Below are 20,426 nucleotides of genomic sequence, written 5' to 3'. Positions count from 1 at the left end.
CTTCACTGACACCGCTTCACTGCAGCTTCCAACTCAGTTCCTTCTCCTCGCACTTGGGGAGAGCTGAGCTCACATCCGTCCTGCGGGAATATGTGAGAAGCAAAAAAAATCTGCTCAGGAGATACTTATACCTGAATGACATCTCAGGAAAAGTACTGCAGGGAGGGGAGACGCATTATTTGTGTGATGCTTCGCAGTGAGGAGGGCTGTAAAAGCTCATTGTGCTCAAATTCTCTTCAGTCTGAGAGTCTGAGATTTGAACGGCGGCCGGGAGATTTCTGGTGGGACAACCTCTATCTCGCAGCGATTATCAGGTCCCAGCGGTCATCCCGGCTCTGCTTTGAACTGTTCTCCTCGCTAGCTGAGGTCAGCCTGGACTTTCAAGGCCAGGAATATTGGACTGATATTCTCTTAAAACATCTACTATGCGGAGGAGAGTGCACAGGGAAGGATCAAAAGGGCAGAAATATTCCTCCCTGACGGTGAGAGCAGATGCTCTGCGATGCAGCCGGTGTCCTGTCCCTACCAGGTTTGCATCCCGTGGTTGACTGAGCGAGTGTTGCTTATGGGAGGCGGGGGTGGCTGCATCCTATAAACCAAACCCTGATGGACACTGCTTCCCAATCCCCTCACTGACGTGCCTGCAGGCAACGTTTTTATTCTCACTTCCTGCATGTGTAAAAGAGGGTGGGTCCTCTGCTTCCTGGGCCTCCGAGGACTGGCTGGCTCCTAAAGGCAATCCCGTCCCTGCTTTTATCAGGAAAAGAGCGCAGCCGAAATGCAGGATTTTGTAACCAGTAAACCTCACGTGCCGAAACCTCCTGCCAGAGGCACAGCCCTGAGCTTCTCCAATGTCATCCCGTAAGGCTCGATGCAAAATTTTTAAGCAACACAAAAAAAAATCTTACGTTTGAGCATTTAATAAAAGGTCGATAGAGCTGCGATGCCATCGGTGCCTTCGTTTCTGACTCCGTGGTAAGGCACGGAGCGCAGCAGGAGCCGGGAGCACGCTGTCAGGAGGCAGCAGCGCAGCTTTGGAAGTGTTTTTCTGTCTCTCAGCAATTTTCTTCCAGAGCCCACAACATCTGTCTCTGTCCCCAGCCGCATGCAAGCGCCCCGAAAGTTTGTTCCAGGCCTAATGAGTAATTTCATGGTCTTGGAGTCGGAGGCGAGGGGAGGGGGCTGGGACGGCAGCTGGAGTCGTGTGCTTTGCAGGGAGCTCTGCAGATGTCAAATCGCCGACGGATGGCTTTTATTTTATCGCGGCCCACCACGCTTCCCTTTAAAGTCTGCTGCTGGAGTTTCTGGCGATCAGTGCAGAAACAGCTCCGACACGGGCCGCTGCGTTCCAGGGGCTTCCTCGCTTCTGGGCACGAGCAGCGTGGAAAATAATGTCATCAGCGGGGAGGAGGTGGGGGAGCTCAGCTGGGCGTCAGCTCCGCTCCGCTCACGGAGAGAGCACGCTCGAGTGCAGGGCACTTTGCCTGCCCTGCTCCTGTTTTCAGCGCGATGGGCTGGCAGAAGGAGGGGTGAGAGAACAAACAACCCCGGGCAGATGTGAAACCATATTGCTCGAGCGGCTAGAGGGTGCGCGCGGTGTGTGAGCACATACAGGACGAGCTGGCGCCAATTGTAGCCGGTCTCAGCAGGCCTTTAAAGAGCACAAAGCCCAGCTTTCGCCCTGAGAAGGGACAGAGTTATCTGCAGAGAGCGATAATGTGCGCACAGCACAGGAAGCAGAAGGCAGATGTTGTCATATGTTTATCGCGTGTTTCCACCCCAGGGTCTTCCTCTGGGACAGGCCTGCAGATCTCGGGCCCTGGAGCAGGATTCGCGCAGCTCCACGGACTCCCCGCGCTGTTTATCCAGCGCATAAGGACACGCGCGGCTCTTCCTCCACCTGCCCAGGTTCTCCTCGCCTGGAGAGGAAGTTCACGTTCGCTCCCTGTGACTCAGAAATAGAGCCTGATTCATTTTCGTGGTATTACTCACAGAAAGGGAAAGCCAAATGGCAACCAGTCTGTGCCTGTAGACACCTGTACCGCTCCGCTTCCTGCTGTTTATCTCTGGATGAGTTTCTGTTTATCGGCACTAGCACACTTCCCCTGTCGAAGCTTCTCTTTGCAGAGAAGGACTGATCAGAAAGCGAAGTTTTCTACCCCTACAGCTGAGAGGAAGAGTGCTGGTTCTCCGTGGCCGCTTGCAGAGTTCCTGATACGGGGCTAGTTCAAGTTGACACTTCACGGGGTAGCAGTGGGCTGTCACCAGAAGGAGCAAGCACCAGACGGATCCAGCAACGGCTGCAGAGGTCCTGCAGCTCCTGAGCTGACCGCTGTGCCTGCGGGGAGCTGCAGCTGGTCTGCCTCTTACAGGTGCTCAGCACTAGCAGGTCCCACTTCCAGTGACAGCGGCTGTTGAGGAGCAGCTATTTGGGAAATTCTCTCGCCAGCAACCTGGGCTTCTGCCCCATGCCTTGGCTCCCTGCTGTGACACAAGGACAGCAGCTGCTTGGGGTCCTTGTAGGCTGCTAGTCCTCAGAGGAAGGGGTGGTGTTTTACTTTCTGCTCCCTGCTCCGTTTGTGGCATGATGGGTGGGTTATTTGGTGCTAGAGAGACTGCGTGAGCATTAGTCGGATTTTAAAATCTCGGATTTTTAAAATCTCACCCAAGATGTGCACAGAGAGGCTTTGGTTGTGAGGTGGGAACCTGTGACTGGCACTACAGCTGGGCCCAAACCCGTCTTTCCCGTATCATTCCTTCCAAAACCCACAGCGCAGCCCTTCCTGCGCTGCACAAGAGAACACAGAGCAGAACTCCAGGTGGGTGGGCTGTGAGGAGGGCAAGGAAGGCTCTCAGGCCTGGAGCAGCAGTTGCGTTAGAGGTAAGGCGGTTTCCTCTGGGCTGCGGGAAGCTGAGGTTCGAGTCACCGCTCTGAGCAAGGCAGAAGGAGGTTTTGGCCCCAAACCTGGCTCTCCCTTAGCAGCAGCCTGCTGCTGGGGGAGAGGCCACGCTAGGGTTCTGCTCTCTCATCGTGTGCCTTGACCTCCCGGAAGAGCTTTGCTCAGAAGTGTTCCACGGGCTCTCAGATTAGAAGCTGGCGTTTCGGTTATTTTCTGGTGGAAAAAAATATTTAATTGGAAAAATTCCTGGGTGGCTCTGGTATGCTTTCAGCTGGCAGCCTGCCTGCCCCTCTGAAAATATTTCGGATTTTGAGCGCGAGCACTTTGTGTGAGGCTGGTTTCTTTGCTTGCAACCCTAGCTGAGGTATCCCTTTTCCCTGAGCGGACGGCAGGAGCTGGCTTCTTGTTACGCGGCAGTGGAGTGACCTTCTGGGGCTGCCCTTCACGGGAGAGGACGGCTGAGACAGGCCAGAGATCCTGTAGCATTTGGAGCGGTAGCCACTGCCCTGCTGCTCCTAGCAGTCTGCTGTAATAATTGCCACCGCCCCCAGCTCTGGCAGACGTGTTTGCAAAAAGCTCTGCGGGCAGTGGAAGCAAGCTGGTTTCATCATGACAATGTAGTTACCCTTTTAAGGGAAAATTCCCTCCGGGAGCCAGCCCTCAATTACCTCCTGCTCGAGCGCCTTCTTGCTGGAGATGTCTTGTAACCCGGCTGAGTTACAGCCACAGCGCTCTGCAGTCGAGCACCTCGCCGCTCCGGAAAAAAAATATAATTAAACTCTGCTGGCTTCTGTTGTTTGCTAGTGATTGCTGAATTTGGAAACTGCAGACAAAACCCGAAGGGCTGGATCCCCTCATCGGTGCAGAAAGGATCTGTGGACGTTGCATCTCCAGACCTGGATGCTGTTCCTGCAGCATTAATGGGGCAGAAGCGGTATTCGTCCCTAAACAAGTTTGTTGCAAGATTTGGGAGCCCTGGGTAGTACGACTTTAGCAGTAGACACGAGTGTCTACCAAACGCCAGGAAACTGGGGTAGGCAGAGGCTGCATTTCAATTTGCTGTTACTCACCCTGCTGAATGGGAGGGGTCCTCCAGGGGTCCTGATTTGGAGGCCTAAAAAATTCCTTCCATTCCGCTGCCGTGCCCCGCAGCCCATGGGGCGGTGGCTGCCCGCGGCGGGGCGGCCGCGGAGGTTGCCCTCTGCCTCTGACCGCAAAGGGCTGAGGGGGAACGCGCGGCGCTCTGGAGAACAGCCCGTGCGCTCCCTGTTCTACAGGGATGGTGGCTTTGGCTGCGAGCCAACCCCCCCATTTACATCCCTCGTGTTCAGCGCTGAAAATGGTTTAATTCCAAACGAGCTGTTTACCAGAAGAACACGACGCTCTTGAACGCAAATGTGTCAGAGGGATGAGACCAGGCTCCTAAAGAAGTTCTGGGGGCTGCTTCTTTTGACGTCTGTCAATTTACTGTGTTTGTCCTAGAAAATGGCACTTTCTCTCCGGGCAATAGCAGACCCGTTAAAAACATCAGCCCCGTACCTGTGCAGCTGCTGCTGCCTTGAGCCAAAACAAACGGACCGCAGCCCACGGCGTGACTGCACCATCTGAGAATGAAACGCTGGTCCTTGGAGGGAAGAGTCACAGAGGAGACAGGATTGATCCCAGTGCCCTATTTGGAGGACCGAAATGCACAGGAATCCTGTTCTGCCTGTCTAGATCCAGACTGAGAGAGCTTCGCCATCTTCTGAGCTTTACCAAGGGTTTAAATTCTCTTCCCCCATTAAGATCAAGGCAGAAAAGAAAACTTTTGGAAAACTTACGTAAGTAGACAGGAAGTAATTACATGAGCTCCATCAAAACATGCAATATCTGTTTCAGCCTTTTAAAAACTCTTCGAGAAAATTATCTAAAAATTAGCTGAGGTGTTGAAATCGTGTTTTCATGCTGCAGAGCAAAGTTGTCCACTTTCGAATCGTCAACTTTTCAAAGCCTTTTTGTACATTTTTTAAACTGGGGCACTCTTCTGAATACCCAATCCTCTGTTAACAGTTTTGGGTTGCTGCTTTAACCTGAAAAGGCTTTGCCAGAAAATTTCTTGCCTGCGATTCCCTGATTGCGCAGTTGGAGGTAGGTGGTTTTGAACCCGCATGGCCAGAAAGGCAGAAGCGTGGCGAAGCTGAGAGCACTGTCATTCAAATACACGACTGTTGTTTGCGCTGACAGCCCTGCAGAAGTTCATTAGCTCTTGGCAGTTGCAAACAAGCGGAATTCATTTGCCTGGCTCAGGAAATTCAACCCGTGCTGTTGAAAATTCAGCATTTTCAGGAGAAAGCTGATGGAAGGCCTGGTGGCTTGGACGGGAAGGCTGATCACACGCGTGGGACCGGTGCTGGAGGACATAGGTTTGGATCAGGACCTGCTGCGGTCTCCCTTGTGACATCTGGCCACGTTCTTTCTTTGAGCTCCATTTCCCCTTCACCGTTGTTCCTTGCAAATACACGCAGTCCGTTAGGCACTGGGCAGCGCTGTGCTGTCATGGTGATGTGGTCTAAACAAACGCAGAGCATTTTGCCAGCATTTCAAAACTGAAATTCTTGTTGCGAATGAAATAGCAGAGGAACTCGGAGTTTTGTTTGCTCGGTTCTTCACCCTGAGACTCTGAGTCATGCTGACTTGCATGTCCGCTGGACTTCTGGAGATCTTCTAGTATTTTGTCAACTGCAGTGACAGATACCTCAGTGTGCAGTGACAATTCACATATAAAACCGATTCGCATTAAGAAGCATTTCTTTCTCTGCAAGGTAGGTTTCATTGGAAGCAAAAATATTTTTCCTCCAAAACTATTTGAGTTTTTTGTGGGTGTGAGGGGAAAATATGAATATCGTTTAAAATTTTACTGAGCATCTGAAAACCATTTAGACACCAAGAGGGAATTAAGTAAGGGGTAAGGGGAAGCCAGTAACAAACTCAAATTTTTCCTAATTTCTGAGTAGTTCTGAGGGGAAGGAGGGCCTGGATCTGTTTACGTTGCATATATGCCACATCCTTACCTGTGCGTTAGGGCGAGTACTGAGCACTGCCTTCCCACTGCCTGCCCTCTTCCTACCTCTGACCTCTTCCCTTGCAGTCTGCTCCAGGTGGCTTTCTCTTTTAGGCCAGAACATCCCCAAAACAATTCAGGTTCTTATTTCTCATTAAAATGACCGGTATGGTAGATTTTACAGCTATCTGTAGTACTTGCACGGTATGTCTTGTCCATCTATGGGCTAGGAACAATAGTTCTTTAACTACTAATCGACCAAAGAAGCAAGATTTGGGGTTCCGTTCCTGATCCTTCAAAGGATAAGAAAAGTCATCAGAGGACAAATTGTCAGCATGGGCTTTTGGGGGTTTGTTTTTTTGGTTTGTTTGTTTTTTTTTTTAAGAGGACTTTTGCTGGTAACATTGTTCAGGTCGTCTAATGTTTGCTGCAAAATGTCAGTACTACGCTAATTAAAAATGAAAGTATCCACCACAGGAAGATGGGTTTGGAGTCCAGCACTTCAATGCTATGTGTCTTTCCCTTCGTTCTGGAGGGTGAGAAGCTCCACTGTCTCTCCTGGTCGCACAACAAGGCTGAAGTCATTCATGCCCACAAAACACCGTAAGGCCTTCACACTGGAAGATGCTATACAAGAACTGCCAATAACGTTTAGTCAAAAAAAGAGAAAAAAAAGGAGCTGGTTTTGGCTTTGTTTCCCAGCATTTCAATCCCATTCATTTATTTTGAGCAAACCATTTTAAAATTCATTTCCTGACTTTGAAAAATGCCTGCGTTGCAGAGCACGAACTTATCCCCATGGGGATGAGTAAATTGTCCCATGGATCCAGTGGGGGCGAGGAGTAAGGAGGTTTTCCTGGCAGAGACACATCCAAAACTTATGGAGAGCTTCTATCAGAGTGCTGAGCTTTCTAGGAAGGAGCTGTTCTGGCAGAGAAGGGGGCACGAGATGGGAAAGGGGAGAGAAGAGAGCTGAAGCCTGGAGAAGAAGGGGACGGGAGAGGAAAGCTGGGGAGAGCAAGGCAGTGTGAGCTGGGACTTGCAGAGCCCCGCGCTGTTTGTCATCTCTGCTGCTTCTCTGCTTGTCATCCGCTGCTCCAAGCGCTCCACATGATCCCCAGGGAGAGGGCAAACAAGGTTAAAGGACCGAACGGCCTGTGGGGTTTATTAGCCACTACGCCTGCTTGCTGAGGCTTCTGCCAGTGTCCTGCAGAAACCGCATGGCTGGACAGGACCGCAGGCAGTGGCTCCATCCGCCGTTCCGCGCAGAAGAGGGAAGATAGCCCCGCCCTCGCTGCATATCTGCTCTTAAGAAATGCTCCTGGTGGAGGTCCTCCTGCAGGTCCCATTCCAGAATATCCCCACCCTGTGCCTGGAAGACCTTTCTAAACTCTTCAATCTTCTTTGCTGCGAATTAAGCCAATTTATTTTTTCCTTTACGCAGTGGATGTGATACGCCGCAGACAACCATCTCTCCCGTAATAGCTTCTTACAAATGGGGTTTGTAATATTCCACTGAAGTTTTCTTTTGTATCGATAGCTGTGAGCACCGGTGCTTTATAATAAGTATGCACTGAGGAAGGATTGCTTCAGCGCCCTCAGGCACAGTTTTACCAACTCTGAACTGGGCAGCCCAGTAGGTCAGGGAGAGGGGACCAGCGCTGAGCAGCAGCAGGTGCGAGGGTCAGCCCCCCTTGCTCTCCGAGGGGACATCTGTCGGGCTGATTTGTCGCTGATACTGCAAAGAGGCGAGGAGTGGATGGAAAACACATTGCTTAAAGTTCCTCACACTGCCCCAGACAGCAGGGTTGCTGCTGAGAAAGAAATCGTTAATGCTTTGTAACATCACATCGGCTGTTTTCGCAGGAATATTGTGGGTTGCAGAGCCATGAGGTAAGGCACTAGAAGAACACAGTGACTAAGTTTCCTGGAACAAATTAAGCACTGGCTTTCCGAAGTATGTGGACTTGCATAGCATAACAAAACAGGGATCTCTGTTCTCTAAACACAGTGGATATGTTCTGTGCTGGCAGATTGTCTAACTCTTAAACTGGAAGGGGAAATCTTGGAGAGCTTGGCTGTTGATGATTCATGTTTAAGATAAAACACATTTTTTAATAGCAAGAATAATAAGTCACCGCTGTAGAGTAGCCAATGCTGTAGTAAATCCTTTGGCACCCTGGGACTGGAAGAGCTCTTTCTGCTCTTTCTCAGTTGCAAATTACTGAGCTCTGCAGGATCACTGGATGAAACCTAGGACCCTCATTCTCTATTTCACATTAGGAAATAACACAGTCTCTTCTAATTAGTAAACTATGACCGTGCATTGAATTAAACGCAGTCACGCAAATGTTTCACATGCCAATACTATGTATGTTTTCATTTTCGTGGGCTTTTTAATCATGTTTCACGGGCTTTACTTAGTGCTAGACACTGCCCTTCCTTACCAACATCAACTCAAGGCCAAAATGTGATGTGTTGTCTGCTTTCTCAGAAGAGGAGAAATTGCCTTTTTCTGTAGTATATCTGTAGAAATCAGGCTAGTCTTCTGAAAATTCCCTTGGGGAACTGCCCCCTTCCCGGCAGTGGCTTTCAGAGTTTACCAAGCACATTTACCCAGATGAAGCTGAGCTTGTGCAATAGGATGGCATGCACACTTGCATTCTTTTCCTTGTAGCTTCTGAACCCACTGGTCAGTTTCCACCCAGTTTCACAGAAGGGAAGCACCAGTTCCTGTCTTCCTGTAGCTCACTGGCATCCGCGCAGGGGAGCGAACCTCTGCTGCTGCTCACCACCGCGGGGATGACCGCCGGGTGAGTTTCGCGTTTGCTCCGCACCAGAATCCACATGAAGGCGTTAAGGATGGCCCCGAGAGCGCTGCTGGAGCCTGCACTCGGCTGGGTGCTGCAGCACCAGCTGTGTGCCACCCGCAAGCCCCAGTGCTGCTTCTCCTTCCTCCGGGCTTGTGGTTAGCACAGCAGCTAGCTCGCCCCAGCCTGACCACAGCCGGTGCAACGCGCCCTCCTCCGCAGCAAAGCCCCCACGTGCCAGTCCTCCTGGCTCATCTTTGCCCCTGTTTAGGACAAACGGCTCTTAAACAGCTGATATTTAAAAGGGGGTTTTATTGCCAAATCTCAAAGCTCGTTACAAGCAGGAGACAAAGTGCTGCCTTTCCACTGGCTGCAGCAGCTGCTTTTCAGATAGTCATCCACATTTGCTTGCTTGCAAGTTCACTTCCTTCCTGTCACAAATGTAACCTGGTGGCACAGCCTGAAACACAGACTCACACCCCAGCGCTCTGTGCCCACAGGGTTCCCAGGCACAAGAAAGCAGCCTTCGTGCAGCCAGAAATCAGATGGTTAAGGGGAGAAACAAAAAAGTGCGTGGTGGCAGGATGTACGCTGAAGCTGGGAGGTGCTGTAGGAGGTCAGAGCAAAGGCTTATCAGACCAGGATCCCATCTCTGACTGAGACCAGCACTGCCATTTGCAGGGGAGCAGCTAGAAGCACTCCAGAAGGCAGCTACAGGGTAGCCCACCCTCCTGCCTTAGGCAGAGCCCAGCTTATGACCAGAATGAGAAGAACAAGTGGGAAAACTGCAGAAGCAACGTGATCCGTTGTTTTCTGGAAAGTCCCGGTGAATCAGGCTTACGGCTGGGCTAGACATTTTAGGATGAAACTGCTAACCCTGCTAGAAAAAATAGTTTAAAAGTCTCCAACGGACTGCTTTCAGCAGTAGAGTTACCGGGTGCTATGGAGATTCCACTTAAGTTATACCTATTTACAAGAAATTATACAAATCTACTAAGTTCTGTTAGTACAGCAAAAACTGTCATTAGCTGTAGCTTGTAAAATGATTTAATGTGCTCACTTCCTAACAAATAGGGTTGCTTTTTTTTTTTCTGTTAAGATTCCTACTGATGGGTATTCAGTAAAATGTCAGACATTTATTCATTAGAATATCCAGTATTATATAAAAATATACAGTAAATATAAGCACATCCTGTAGGTTTGGCTGTAACAGATAGGGATATCTCGCTATCTTCATCAGCGCTTTGCCAGACGGTATCCACAGAACACACTGCCACAAGAAACACCCGTGAGAGCAGAAGCATTTGTATATGCATTAGGGGACTGACCCTCCCGTAAGTTATCTCCATTCTCATGAGTTTTCAGTTCCAGGCTTTGATTTGCCCATCCTGGAGGTCAGGACTGGCTTCCACTTTGGATATGAACCTGCACCCGGAGTTTGCCCTGGTTCATGTGTCTTCCTGTTAGTGTGAACTTCTTCTCCCCATCTGGTTTCTCTCTTCTTACAGACCCGCATCCTGCAAATGCCTGCCTGCGCTCTGAAGCTGATGTCCCTCGACTTCCAGTGCGCACCAGGTTCTGACAGCTCACATTCATACCACACAGTGTTCGGTAAACAAAAGTGCACATGCAGAAAAATACATTTAGATAGCAGATAGGCACAGAGTATTGTCTATATGATTAGCCCTTGTCCTAAGAACATCTGAAAGGCAAGTAAGACCCACGGTTCACATTCAGTCTACAGCAGCAAATTACACAGATCCAGAGTTTGCTCCAGGCTGTGTGCCTGGCAGTGGGCTTAGGACACAGGAATCTTTTTGTCTCAAAGCAAAGCTCTTGTGGCACCTGGGCCCTGAGTGTCTGACCGTGTAGAACCTCCCACGTGAGAGAATAAGAAGTGATTTTCCATGCATTGTCTACAGCTGTCTTGAGAGGGGGACGGACCACCCTGGCTGCTTTAATCAAAATCAAAAGATATGGAAGCAACAGCTCTAGTCACTCACTACCTATCTTGATGGCTCTGGGTGGTGAAAAACAGCGTATTTGGAAGCCCAAAGACAACATTTCTCTGCTCAGATCTGAAGAGCACATGGGCTAGCCTAAGAAGAGGTGCGGATGAAGCTTTACTGGGCTGCTGCAAAGGGAGGTGTTTGCAGCCCACTGCAGCCTTGTGGAACCTGGGGAATCATACAAAGAATAACAGAAGAGAAGTGCTGACAATGAGAGAAAAAAGATAAGGTAGCATGTCACTCCTTAAAACCAGTCTGGAAAGATCATCCTTTTCTGTGCTTCCTGAGTCTGGTTTAAGCAAAGGAGAAGCCCTTCAGGATGTCATACGATTCTCCTGAGAGCAAAAACTGTAGGGAACAGGAGAGGGAACTTAGCTCAGGTACAGCACTGTACAGCAGCGGTGCAAAGACATGATTTTATCACAACTTTAATCACTAGAAACCATGGGAATTGTGTTTGCTTTCAGCAGGTGGGTGGGGGAGCTGTGGGAATTGTGCCAGAGCCTCCTGCAATGCTTTCCTCAGCCCCTTACGTAGCAATGCACTTTTATTTTCATATACTTAAGCCACAGGGACCAGCCCCAAAGTTGTGCGCACAAAATGCCTTTCCCTCCGTACTCCAATTACAGATGTCTGTGCCAAACCGTGGCTCGCAGGCTAGCCGGGACACAGCAGGTAGAAACCTGCTACATAGGACGAGGGTCTCATCCAGACCAGCTGCCTGAGATGCACGCTCCTATCAGTTAGCATCCCACAACAGAGAGCCAACAGCTAAGGGAATGTACATCAGTAACAAATGAGCTTCTTAAAGACAGGCTCTCCTGCGAAGCCCCTGGGCATCTCCTGGACACAAGCCGTCCAAGCATCTGGCTAATTGTTCCCAGTTACAAAGCAGGGATTCAGAGTTATCAGGTAGGTATGGTCCTTAAAAATAAGCATGTGGTGCTGCTGCAACACGCTTCTTCAAAGGCCAAGTGTAACCTGCTCTGTATCTCTGCCTCAGTTTCCCTGGTAATGAAACAGGAACAATTAATACGTGCCTGGCAATGATGCATTGAAACTCGCATTCATTTACACGGTGCTTAGCCCACGTAAAGCATTGCCTGGCTGGACTCAGAAGAGTGCCTAGATCTGAGGACACTCCTCGTAGCCAGGAGCTGGCCAGTTTTGCTTGCCTCTGCGTGCGGTCACTAACTGTGGATGTGGTTTTACGAGCATCCTCAGAGAAGCTTAAGCCATTTATCCTTACATTCCTAGATGTCACTGGGCCAGGTGCTCCAGGAAACCTTGCCAGCAAGTGTATAAACAAAGTAAAATATTCTCTGACTGCATTTATCTTTAAATGATTGAAGTGGGAAAACCGGATAGGTGCCAGTGTAATCTGGTATCTGCTTGTAAATACAGACGGGCGGGGGTTTTGCTAGAGAAACCATTCTGCTCCTTTCAAAATTCCGACTCGGTTTGATTACCAGAAATTTTTAAGGCCTGATCCATTGATTTGAAAGTACTTTGGACCAAGTCCCTAAAGAGCATTCACATTTTTGAAGCTGTTCAATGTCCTGTAACCTTCTGCTGTGATGAGAGGATTAGAGCCGGACTGGTACGTACAGCATGAAGAAAGAGAGGAAGAGGCTGTAACTGAAAGCTCAGTTCTGTGCCATAAACATGGTGCATGCACAGCAAAACACCACCTTTTGAACACTGGCCTAGCAATGGTACAAATCATAAATGGCAAATGTTTAGCTTTGATTTTGAAAACCAAGTCTTTCTGAAGAGTGTGTCAGGGAGCACTTCTCCTATAAAGAGTCACTAGATCCTTTTGCTTTTCTTTCTGTTTCTGTGCTGCTTCTTTTTTCAGTTCTCCAAGACCTTTAATTTCTTGCAAGACTTGAGTAGCTTGCCGAAGTTGTTCTACCGCCTCGTTGAGTAATGTCTCTGCCATCACTGGGGGTCCGTTCCCCTCCTGGACCTGTTCCAGCCCTCCACGTAAAACCTTCTGCAGAAGTTTTTCTGCCTTTTCCCTTTCGCTAGCAACTTTCTCCTCCATTTTAGCTAAGCAGTGATGGGAATCCTTGGGGAAACCTTGACCTGGAAGTGCTGTCTGGGTATTTTTGGAATCTGACAGCAAGTCTCCCAGAGACGAACTGCGAAGTTTGAGGCCTGAAGTGTTTTCTACAGAGGTTTTCTTCTCAGTAGTTGCTTTCACACTCTCCTGGCCTGTTTCTGAAGCTAAGGAACTCGGTCTCTGTTCTGCTGAACTTTGCTGTTCCTTCTCAGCCAAGGTTCTCCCGTTTTCTTCTTTAGTTTCAGCTGTTGGGGATGTGGTCTCTGCTACTTCACTGGCTTCGACGCCGTTCACTGGGGGCTTGGAGCTGCCAGACCCCAGATCTTCCAACCCCCCAGCTTCCAGGTCGCCGTGGCTGGAGTTCATAGTGGCTATCATTTTTTCTGACAGAATCTTAGGAGGAGGAACAGGAGGCTTTGTAACATCTGCAGCAGCAGTCTCAGCAAGGCTGTCTTTGCTACTGTCTCCTGATGATTTCAGGTCTTCTGTGTTTTCAAGTTCAGAGACTGGTTGGTCCCAAGCCACTTTTAGCTTGTCTGGCACATTCTTAGGAAGAGGAACTGGAGGTTTTGATGTGCCCTTGCTGCTGAGCTCAGCAAGTTTCTCTCTGTTCTCCTCACCTGGTGCGATGGATTCTTCCACATTCTCCTCTCTGCTTACAGAGTCCTCTTCCTTGGCATTTACATCGTCCTTCGATGCTAAGCCTTCCTTAAGCTTCTTATCTGGAGGCAGAGGCGTTTTATGTTCCTGGTCAGAAACGCTGTTCTCTGCATCTTGGTTTTCTTTTGTGCCCGTGGGTTTTGTAGGTGGCATAGGTGGCTTTGGAGTTTCTTTCTGAGGTGGCAAATTGTCACTTTCGCTGATAGTGGAGTCAAAGTCAGGTGGTCCATTGTCTACTATATCCAGATCTAGTCTCAGAATACCATCTGACGTAGACTTGGCAGCCTGAAACATGAGAGAACTTTTTCAATTTCTATTCCATCAATCCTTTAACTTCAAGGAATTGCTATGGATACAGCGGTATAAACACTTGCGGCATAAAACTTAAGCTGTAAGGGGAAGGCAGGGGATTACTGTTTCACACATCCACCCCCTATTTATACTTACATCTGTCGAGGAGAATCTGACTGATTATAAAAACGGTGCTCTCAAGAGCAGCTGCTTCTATAGCTCAAGAGCAATCTACGGAGCTTGTGCTTCTTCCGTGCAGCACCACCCCGAGCCACCCTCTAACAGCAGTTGCATTCATCTAATAAGCGAAAGCCAGTGAGATCTGCTACGCCAAAATTTAATGAGCTGTGATAATCATGAGTCCCAAACACTTCACCCGACAAAGAAGGAAGCAGGGTCAGATCACATACGCTGCGGCAAATCTCGAATGCATCAAATGGAGCACCCCCGGCCCTCTGCACAGCCCTGCTTTTCCTCCAGACCAGCATGTTCTGTGAATGTCATGAGCGTTTTTGCTGCTGAGTTATTTTCCGCCTGATAGCGCAGCGACTTGCACAAGAATAACACAGCCAATAGCCACAAGCAGTCAAGAATTAGGACCGAAGCACAGAATATTTTTTTTTACTACTTCCTTTGAGCAGACCATCTCAAAACGTGCTCCACCATAACCTTAACTTCTCTGTTTTCCTCTTGGTGCTACGCTCTCAGCTCTGCACAACCTGAATTCTTCATCCTGGGGTGGCTGGATCCCTCTACCCTTTTCATTTACGGCGTGCTTCCCCAAAGCCCTCCCGCTTTCAGGACTGTCCTATTTCCACTTAAACATGTAAAACAAATCGATCTTTGGATGGTCAACATACGCTGAGACCACTTGAGCAGGGATGCTGTTGTAAGACCGTTGCCTTCTGCTTGCTCCCTTCAGCCTGATTTCACCGCTGCCTCGCTGGGGCCAAGCCTCAACCGATCAGACCTTCAAACCACAGGCTGCGTGCAAATCTCTCGAGCAGGGGGGGATATCCTAAAAAGGGTGGACGCGGTAAACACGCTACAGGGCGTGAGCTCGGCACCCCGGGGGGAGAAATGCGATGGCAGTTCCTGTGTGAGGGGGCCCAACGCTGCACAAAGGTGCAGCTGCAGCTCAGGCCAGACTCCTGCAGTGTGGAGAGTTTAGGTAAAGTCTCTCTTGCCTTTCCAGCCCCTAAGACAGACAGAGGCAAGCTGCATCCTGGCTGCTTGGCCCTGACCCCTCCTTACCTGGCCTGCTTTGACACTGAAAAAAATGATTGCTCATCCCATTTCCTTCACAGCGCTGCAGCCAGCAACTGTGATACTCATCTTTCTGCAGGCTCTATCCTCCCCCTTTCCCCTCATTCCTGCTTTTGAATTTGCAAGCCAGTTTCCCCCAGATTTGGCCGAAAGTGAGAGCTCTTGCAGATATCTGAATGAAGTATCTCATGAAAATAGTGAGCTGGCTTCCTGCTTTACTGAACCCATTCTAGGCATCACAGAATCTGCGCATCAAGGCTTCTGCAACTTCTGTCAGGTTTTGTTCTGTTGTTTTCTGGAGGGATGGATGGGCACCTATGATTCACTCCTATGCATTTCTCTAGAAGAGACACTCTCCCTCTATTTCTATGCAAAGTTAAAACTCCTGGGGCATCTCATCTTCTGCAGTAGGGACATCTGAGTGCTGTGCAGACACATAAGTCAGAGTCTGGGGAGTGTGAAGTAAGAAGGTTTGATTTAAAAACCTTCCTTGCTTTAGATTAATGGTCTCCTAACATATCAATCTGTCCGTGGAAGCTTATTCGTAAATCACAGGAATCCCGCATTAATAGGAGCTTCTCCCATAGAAATGAACTGCAGGTTTATTCTGTGGTGTTCTTTCTTTCCTTCTTTTTTAAGTGATAGATCCAGAAAATCAGTTACAAGTAGACAGGCCGGTCTATAAAGCTGCCTGGGAGAATAATGTATTCTGTTTCAGACCTAAGGAAGGGTTTGTAAACCCGAAAGCTTGTCTGCTTTTTCCAGTTAGTTTAATAAAAAATACTGCTTCTCTCCACAGACCATGCAGTTCTTGTACCGTCAGACCATTGTGGCTACAAAATCATCACTTCTTAGAAAATAAATATAGGAGCTTCGGTCTCTTCTGATTAAAGTGAAACTGTAATGGCTCTCACCAGACAGCGCAGCGGCTCATGAGTTATGGAAAGCTAAATATATCGTAACGTGTTGCAGCAGCTACAGATCTATGGGAACCTGGAGGTTTGCTAAAGAGGTGCTGGCGCCGTCTTTCCCAGAGGAAGCCGTTTCCCTTGTGAGCTTTCTCTGGGCTGTTCGCACCTGGGTTTTCCCTGGGGGTTTGCTGGTAGCTGGACGGAGCTGCCTGCTGTACTGCTGGTCCCAGCTGGGAGACGGCCCAGTCCCCAGGCAGGGCACCTACCTCCTTTAGGTGGCTTCTCGTGGGTGGCCGGCGACCTTGGGTCATTTTCACTCTGTCCCGAGTTACATGGTCCAAGGAAAGGCTCTCGTCTACTTTCACCTTTAAAGGGGGGAACGGGAGGGAAAGAGAGAAGAAAAGAGGTATTAATTTCTCATGATCCATCTCTAAAGGTGTCGTTGGCACACAGGAAGGGACGCAGCATTGGGATCCAGGATGATTTTTGAATATTTCACCGTTACAGTCTTAGCCTCAGACCTTTGTTTGCCTGCAAAGCCCCCCACGTACGTGATGGACATTTAAGGCATCAATCCTCTGTAGAACTGCGTTTATCTAAAAGGCACTCCAGATCAAAGCATCCAACCTTCAGGTCTGTAATCTCTAACCCTCCCTCTGCCGAAAGGGCAGGACAGAGAAGGACACAAGCGGGCTTTGTTGTCCCCACCCCAGCCTGGGCTTGGAACAGCTCCTGCGTGTGGCAGAGCACAGCACCCAAATTGCTGTTGCCATCTCAGAGGTGAAAGCCCATTAATAACTGTGACCTGACGGTGAACTGTATCAGCAGTTCTTCGTAATAGACCTTCCCTTGTACGGCTCTAATGACTGCAGGAAGCTGAATAGAAGGTGTGAGCAGTGACCTGGATTAATTGCAACTGTAGCTGAATTAACAAATTCATTTCCTGGCGTCAGAGTACAAATCACGCATGGGCAGCGAGGTATCACAAAGTGGTTGAGGTTGCAGGGTACCTCTGGAGGCCATCAGCAGGGCCACCTAGAGCAGGTTGCCCAGGACCACGTCCAGATGGCTTCTGGAGATCTCCGAGGAGATCTCCAAGGATGGAGACTCCTCAGCCTCTCTGGGCAGCCCAGGCTGGGAGGACCTAACCCCGTCGCAGGTATTTCTCGGTGTCTGCCACCCTCCCACGCTGCCTGGGGCCGGGGACAGGCATCCCATGGGCAGCAGAGCCTCTAAAGCCAGCCCAGGCACTCTGAGGTTGTCCTCAGCGTGGTGGCAGGGGTGTCAGCGCTGGGCTGAGGCGTGGGCAGCCAGGGACGGCTGTCGTGCAGCTCTCCTCTCTTCGCAGCTCTGCCACGTTCTGCTGGCCACAGCTGAGGGTCAGAGCCAGTGCGGAGGACGGTGAAAGGTCAGCGCGGTTTGCTGCCCTTCGGACCACAAGGCTGTCCGATAGGAAAAGCTGGTGAGGGTGGAAGAAGGATTTAAAAGGAGAAATGGGTCCCAATCCCTGGCTGACACGGCAGGGCGCTTTTACGGCTTTCAGTGGAGAACAGCTAAGCCAAGCCAGCCGAGGGCCTGACCCGTTAGCTTGTGCCTAGCCTGTGCAGCAACACTTCAGATCTGAGGTCTGATCCTAATTGGAATGAAGGAGAATTAAAAGCTGTCTCTCTCTGAGCATCCAGGTCCTCCTAAGGAGCGTAACCTCCAGGTGAAGACCCCAGACCCCACCAGGCTTCGCTGCCCACTGCCGTGCCCCTCCGGGCAGCTCAGGGACGGCGTCAGGTCGCTCCGGCAAGGGCTGAGCAGCGCCGCATTAGAGGACATCTCATCTCCCACCCGCTGTAAGGTGAGAGCAGGCCTGGCTGCTCAGCTCTCTGCTGCTCCACTTGTGATGTCCTCCCTGCTGCTCCCAGCTGCCAGCAAAAACCTGACGCTGGATGTCATTTGCCCAGGCAAAAAAAGGAGCATGTTCCAGCCTCTCCTCCAGCTTTTCCCTTATAAAAGCAAAGACCAAGCTCTCAGGGTTTAAATTCTCCAGCACCACACCAACAGGGCTCAGCCCTTTACTCAAAACTTTTACTCACTGCTTTGGTTTCCTTTGCTCAACACATCTTGCCGATTTCTTAGTCTCCTAGCTACCCTGCCCAGCTCTTGTGTGATTCCCGTGGTGGTGGTTTTGTGCACTTCCTTTCGGTTACAGAAACAACTGCAGAATTGATACTGCTCTTTCAGTTTGGTTTGGGGCCGATCACACACGAACGGGGAGCTGAGCAAGGTCAGTGAGGCTCCAGGATGTGCGATTTTCATCCTTGCCTCTGCACATCAGGAGGAGAGGAGGAGGACTGGGGCGTGCAGGTGCTGGGGCCAGCTGAGAGGCAGGCAGGAGAGCAGCTGGGCTGAGAAGCCACGGAGTAACTTTCCACTGGACTTCAGACAGCAAGCAGAATAGCTGGTGGACTGAGTCACTGCAGATTTTTCCAGTCTTGAAGACTGGGCTATGTCCTAACCAAACACCTCCGTTTCCAGGCTGCTTGGTGCTGAGAATCACGACACTGGGGGAGAGACAAGTCCTTACTGTCTTGGTGCTGCAGCTGCTTCTGTGCCCCAGTGGCTTCCTCCAGGACAGTGAAACATCAGTGCATTCGCTGAGGGGCTGATCCAAAACCCACTGAAGCCGCCAGACCATCTTCCACTGACTTCGGTGAGCTCTGGTGTCCCATGGGCTTCTCAGTGAGACATTAGCTGTCATCAGGACAGACCGTGCTTCTGGCACACATCTACTCACCCTGCTGCCCCTGCATCTAACCCTGCCAGAAGAGAGGGGAAAGCAGCAAGAGGTAGAAGGGCGCCAACGCCTCTCTGCATGTTCTAGCTTCTTGGGCTGAGAACTGAAGGGACTAAAAGCTCCTAGGCTGTGGGGATGCAGCTTGGTGTGCCCTGCATACCAGCTGTGAATGGGCTTTCTCTTTCCTTTGACCATGCCTGGCATTCAGCGTGGGGTCTCGGGCAAGTTCTCTTCCTAGCTCAAAAAGCAGTGAATGAGAACTGACACAGAAATACTGAGGTTGAAAACTGTTTCTCTTACCTCATCAAATACTTTGTTTTTGCCTCTATTGATCCCTTCATTAAGAGCTTTTATCCACGATTCCTTTTCTTCCAAAGTTGGAGCTTGAAATTTGATATCATGAACCTGCAAGAGTGGAGAGAGAATTTTGCCTAAGCATTACTTGTCAAGAACGGAGAGGCAGCTTTCTGCTCCATGTATATCCCTTCAGTTTTTATATAACATCCAGTTCCAACCTGTGTTTAAACTACAGATTCCTTTGTGCTTTGGCAAGTATTTCACTTCACAGCTCCCATGAACAGAATTTTGTTACGCTGAACGGTTTGTTGCTCTAGTTTTATTTTCGCCACTAATAAAGAAAGAAATAAGAAAGTGAGAGTTTTTTACTTCTGCAAAATGCGTGGAGCAGGTCTCATGGCAGCATGAAGTTTGTACGGGGAATGGTCAAACCATGGGTAGTGAATCAGACTGAAAGTCCAAGTTGTTTTGCGGCGGTTCCAATGCAATAAAGTACTTTATCCCCAACTTCCCCACAGGCTGCGAGGAGAGAGCAGTAGGAAACCTGCATGCTGCGGGCTCTGCCCGCTTCCCTGTTCCTGCAGCTCTGCAGAACAGAAGCGATACAGGAATCCAGGGCCCTGACTTCAGCTGCGCTGACACTGCTTCAGCTGCGTGTGGACGGGATGCAGCACGAGGGCGGCGTAAGTGAACGAAGTCACCGTATCTTTTTCTGTTTGCAAATGAAAAAATAAAGCAGCAGACACCGCAGACATAAAATTTCTGGGCTTTGAACGGCTGTCCTAAGAATAAAAAAAGATTAGGCCATACAAGAGGCAGGTGGCAAGAAGCATGGGACAGAAATGTGGACGGGAGCAGTGGGCAATTGTATGGTTATTCCCCATTATGGTTATAATTGTATGGTTATTCCCCATTCAGCCAGGTCTGTCCTTCCTCCAGCGTTATCCCAGGATGTGCTCAGTGTTTTGAATCTCTTATTGACCACGGCAGAAACAATAGGTAGGGTGCTATTTATTTTTTTTGTTGTGTTCTGAGCTCCTTAGAGGTATCGCGTAGCTTTGCCCCAGAGTACACTTCAGGTGAGAGAAACACCGTCTTCACGTTCCAAGTGGCAGACTGGCTTGGATCCAAATAGCTCCACTGTGTGCCTTCATCTGCACTGTGCAGGCCCACAGGTAGACTCTTGTGCTAAAGAACATCGTGCGAGTTGCAAAATCAAGCACTCAAAAATTGGACAAACCCGAAGTCGCCTAGGCAGCCTTAATTCAGCCTTGCTGCACAAGTTCCTCGTATCACCGGCCCTAACGACGGGCGGTGCTCTTACTGAGCTATGCCATAGTGTGTTGTACGGGTCAATATGTCTTATGGATTGCGCTCTGCTCAAGCCCTGCC

At 49.8% G+C, this 20,426-nt stretch overlaps 1 long non-coding RNA gene across 1 annotated transcript; it reads left to right on the top strand.

The window, feature by feature from the left end:
- The first annotated feature begins 3,592 nt into the window (after positions 1-3,592).
- On the top strand, positions 3,593-19,793 carry LOC118252002 (uncharacterized). Its single transcript, XR_004780008.2, has 4 exons — positions 3,593-5,701; positions 8,618-17,798; positions 18,479-18,653; positions 19,553-19,793. It is a non-coding gene; the product is annotated as an uncharacterized LOC118252002 (long non-coding RNA).
- The last annotated feature ends 633 nt before the right edge of the window (positions 19,794-20,426 follow it).

The sequence above is a fragment of the Cygnus atratus genome, chromosome 11, assembly GCF_013377495.2.
Source record: "Cygnus atratus isolate AKBS03 ecotype Queensland, Australia chromosome 11, CAtr_DNAZoo_HiC_assembly, whole genome shotgun sequence".
Lineage (NCBI taxonomy): Eukaryota > Metazoa > Chordata > Aves > Anseriformes > Anatidae > Cygnus > Cygnus atratus.
The sequence above is the reverse complement of the archived record's forward strand: the minus strand, read 5'-3'. Positions and strand labels throughout refer to the sequence as shown.